This window comes from Nomascus leucogenys, chromosome 21 (assembly GCF_006542625.1).
Source record: "Nomascus leucogenys isolate Asia chromosome 21, Asia_NLE_v1, whole genome shotgun sequence".
NCBI classification, from domain to species: Eukaryota; Metazoa; Chordata; class Mammalia; order Primates; family Hylobatidae; genus Nomascus; species Nomascus leucogenys.
The window spans coordinates 10,053,216-10,058,168 of NC_044401.1; positions in this window are offsets into that span (position 1 = coordinate 10,053,216).

The following is a 4,953-nucleotide window of genomic DNA, read 5'->3' on the forward strand; positions in this document are numbered from 1 at the left end:
GAAAAGCTTAATCATAAGCACAGAAACAGAGCTATACATTACCTGAAGACATGGTGGTCTTTAACCAAATAATCAGTTGGCGTACTGTTTATTAATTCCTTCAGTAGTCATTTATCAAGTACCAGAAATTAACCAGCACTCCATATGCAGCTGAATGAGCAACTGTATCTGACATATTTGTGGCAGTTTCCATGTTCACAAAATATGCTGACTTATGTTACTTCATTTGATTTCTACAAAATTCTATATTTACATTACAGCTATTATTAGTGTTAATCATAATGACTTAAGAATAGTTTTATTAGGGACAGTTTTAAGGCCAGGTTGTTAACTCCTTGAGAGTAGGGAACTTGCTTTATTTATCTTAACTATCAATAGGTTTGCCAAGTTGAATTCCCATCGTACAGATTAAGAAACTGAGGCTTTAGGACTTGTTCATGGTCATAAAGTCAATGGGTGGCTCAGGACAACCAACTTCTATGCCTTTTCTTTTATAATACCTGTACTTTGACATGTCTAGGATCCTTTAGCTGTGGCTAACAAAAAAATTATTTCAATATTTGAGTATATAAATTCCCAGAAGAGATAAAATTGATAATTAAGAGATTGATTCTTTATTTAAAAAGCCCTATAGTTATCATATAAACAATTAAGAATGACTAAATATATTTATAGCTAGGCAATTACAAACAAAAAGTGCTATCAGAATATAAATAATAATGAACCAAGCAAACTGAGTTTATTCTTACTGGGAAAGGTAAGACCTTGAACTGTGACCTAATAGAAGTTCTTAAAATTCTAAACAAAATCAATAGAGTTTGAGAGAGATAAATCATCCACATGGGTGATGCACTAACAAAATTGCCTAGAGACCACGATCTGAGAATAAGAAATGAGAACACAAAAGATTTGGGACAGCAAATCCTTTTTTCTCACAAAGAGCAATAAACAGAGGCTCCCTGGTTTCAATCAGGCATCAGCTCAAATACTACCCCTTTCTTCCTTAATCTACCTAAAACAGAGCCCCCTTCCCAGTGTTGTGCTGGTACACGTTCACAACTGGGTATCTGGAGGAAAAATATTGCATGTGTATACGTACTTAGGTCTATTATAAATTTTACTGATATAAAAGTTGTATATCACACAATTTACAAATAATAACATGTATCATTTATTTTAGTAAATTTTACATAGTCAGCGAATTCTCACAGAATGCTTTTGTTAATTTTTACCATACTTTTGTATCCACAGCCCACTTATGGTTGCAATTGAACAGCTATAGACTCATCCACGTCATTGAATGCAGACTTGGAAAGCGATGTACAGTATTTCTATACTATTCAGATATAATAGATGTAAATAACCACAACAGCCTATATAACAGCAACATGTAGTAAAATGAGAAAGTGTTGTTTTGAGTACGCATTACTTTTTTTCCTAATGTGATTTATTTGTTTTTAAACATATACAATTTAATTTTTCAATATTTGCTCTGTTTAGCAACTGGGTTGCAAAATTCCTGTGGATTTAATAATTGATCTTTATGAGCCAGCCTGAGACAGCTCCAGCACACCACCACCCTACCCTACCCCTATCATTCTCTAATTTCTTACCCTGGTTTATTTTTCTAATGGGCTTTTATCACCACTCAACATGTATTTATATGTTTATTGCTTGTCTCTCTTACTAGAATATAAACTCAATGAGGGCAAGCATTTTGTCTGTCCAGATCATTACTGCCATGGTGTCTGACACACGGTAGACAGGAGTGCGAGGAGCCCAGGCTCGTCTGAGTGGGCATGGAGAGCTGAGGTCAACTAATCCGTGCTATGTCATCATGTGCTCAGTAAGCAGACACTGACTTGGAGATTCGAGTGAAGGAGTTCATTAGGAAGTGATCTTATTATCAACACCAGTGGAGGAAGGGGAAGGAAGACAAGCTGGTAGAGGAAGAAGCTGAGCTGTGACAAAGTCCTAACCAAGAGGTCAACTTATTTCACAGGGCCTCTGGAGCTGGCACAGCCCATCAGAGTTTCCTTGAGTTGGGCAAAGGGTGAGCCCTTATACCCTCACATTGGTCGTTGGCTATAGGCTAACCCTAAAGGGAAAGTGACCTTGAATGAGACAGTTCTCTTCAGCTGAGGCAATCACTGAAGGAGTTTGATAACTAAGGACCGTCTGTCAGAAGCACTCCAGCAGCTGGGGCAACATACTCTACACAGGGTTAGATTCAGGGCAGGGTGCCAATGCCAGCAGGAAATTGGAGTGCAATTAGCAAACGAAGAGAGAAACCAGTCATAGGAATCATAGGCAGGGAGCACATCTGTTGGGGATTGGGAGAAAGACTGCAGCTTGGAAGGCATTCAGTTCCCAGGGCTTGCCCCAGGATTATTGGTTTCTGGTGTCAGGAAGCAACAGTAGAATAAGCAGGAGAATGCACTGCCTGCCTTCTAAATTACCTAGGCACATACACTCCATAAACCCTCATACAGACCCCAGCTCGTTAGGATTTACCCAGGATCTTTACAAAACACAGGTCACTCAAAAACATTTATTGAATATCTATGAAGTATCAGTCCCTGTGCTACACTTTAGAAACACAAGAGTGAATAAAACAGACGTAGTCCATGGCCTAAATAAGCTTACATCTGGTGTCGTGGCTCTTAACCCTGACTGCACTAAAATCACCTGAAGAACTACTTTTAAATGCTGGAGCTTCTGATGGAATTGCCATGAAAGACAGCCTTCGCATTCATATTTTCTAACGGATTTTTATATGTGGTCAGGGCTGAGAACCACTGCTTTAAGCCACTGATGAAAAGATAGTAAACAGGTGCACACATCCAGTGTTCTGAAATTCAAACTAACAAAATGTACATGCTGAACACAAAGAAACAAAATTCTAAACAATGGCTGATATGATTTCACCTTAGCCTCTGAACCCTAGTCTGAATCAACATTCATGACCAGATTAACTCATTGATACCATATCTCTGGAATGAATGCTAAATCTTTTTGCTGATCTCTGGGGATTGCCAGCTGTATCCCCTGTGTTGTGTTTGATGGCACAACCAGAAGTTCTTTGCATACATCAATAGACATCAAGGCAACCCAAAGATGATGTAAATTGCTCCTGCTGAAAACTGGCAGCACCTTGGGCTTTTGGCTCCTAATACGGTTGACATTAAGTCAGCCTTTCTCTCTGAATTCCTGACTGTGGTGCCCAGACACAGCATTTAATTAGTGTTTCAATTATCATTTAAATGTTTGCACATCAAGTTCAATGAGATCAAGGAGATGAATTTTGGGACAAGTGGTTGTATCATCAATGATTTCCCCAGAGATAGATTATTTGAAGCTTAACAATTCAAGCAGAGGGCCTTAAAAAGTGGTTAATTGCTGTAAATACTTTTTCAGCTGCAGGACTCAGCACTGTGAACAAGCGACTAGCTCCTTTGATCTTAATGAAGTAAGATGTTTTTCACGCATCACAGCAGCTTGCTGGGTCCTAAGCTGCAGTTACCAAGAGCACAGAGGTCATCTCCTTCTGAACAATCTTTTGTATTGGCTAAATTGTAATTACCCTGTATATAATTAGCCCTCGACTCACTCGAACAGCTTTATGGCCTAGAATGTTTCTTTAAAAAATCATGCAAATAATAACATTTGCATGGGCTATGTTTTAGAGTGGAGAAGCCAGCCTTTATATCACTATCAAAAATGAAAGAGAAGTGGAGGACACCTGTGATCCGATTGGCTATTAATATTACCTTACCTATTTTTTGTGCTTAAAGGATAATAACATTGCCTGTGATCAAAAACAATGTAGAAGAGAAAAGGGAAAGGGAGGAGAATGAAAAATTAAATGAGATACCTGTTCACAGCACATCATCAGGACTGAAACAACTTTAAATGCTATGAAGATTAAGCATATGTCTCTACCTCTGCCCATATTTTTAGGGAGTACAGCTAGATTTTCATTTAATTCCAAGTTTTTCCTACCTACAGCCCTTAATAGTTTTTTGGTTTGTTTTCAACTCAGGTTCAGTATGAAGAAGGGAATGTTTAATAACCCACTTCAAAATGAGGTGAAAGGACTCCAGGAAGTGGAATATTCTAGAACTAAGGCAGATTACCTGGAAATCTCTCAAAATGGAATTTGTTGTATTTTTGCACAGTTTTGGGCTTTGTTTTCTGAGCATCCATTTTTATCTTTATTTTTATTCTTTTTTAAGCAACAGGGTCTCACTATGTTGCCCTGGCTGGCCTTGAACTCCTGGCCTCAAGTGATCCTTTCTCCACAGCCTCCTGAGTAGGTAGGATTACAGGCATGAGCCGCTGTGCCTGGCTAGCATCCAGTGACTAAGGAAAGAAACCACATAACGTGTTTCAATCCCCAAAGTCATTTCCCCCAAATTAAGATTTACCCGTCTGTTTTCTAGATGTACCAACAGCCAATATTTTATAAATCTTTCCAGGATTCTTCTAAGACTTGAATACTCAGTTGTTGTTGCTGGATTTCCCTCCTCTTCTCAAAGAAATTTGCCTGCTCTCTAAGGCTGCCTTTTCCAGACAGGGACCTTATATCCTTAGTCTTTTGGATTGTGTCACCTCTTTATACTCGAACCTTCAGAAGACAATGTTGGACAGGATCTTGAAGTTGGAAGCAACCTTATGAATCAAGGCCATTTTCTTCATTTTGTACACTGAGGCTCAAAGCGGTTGATTGACTCTCTGAAGGCACAGTACTCTGGGCAAGCAGTGATTAAGAACTCCACCTCCAGAGTCCGACCCCCTGGCTTAGACACCAGCACCAACACCTGTAAGTTGTGGGATCTTGGGCAAGCTCCTTTACCTCTCTGAGCCTCTGTTTCTGCATTTGTTAAAAGACTAATAAGAATAGTACCCTTCTCTTGGAAAAGTGATAAGGATCAGTGAAATAATGCATGAAAA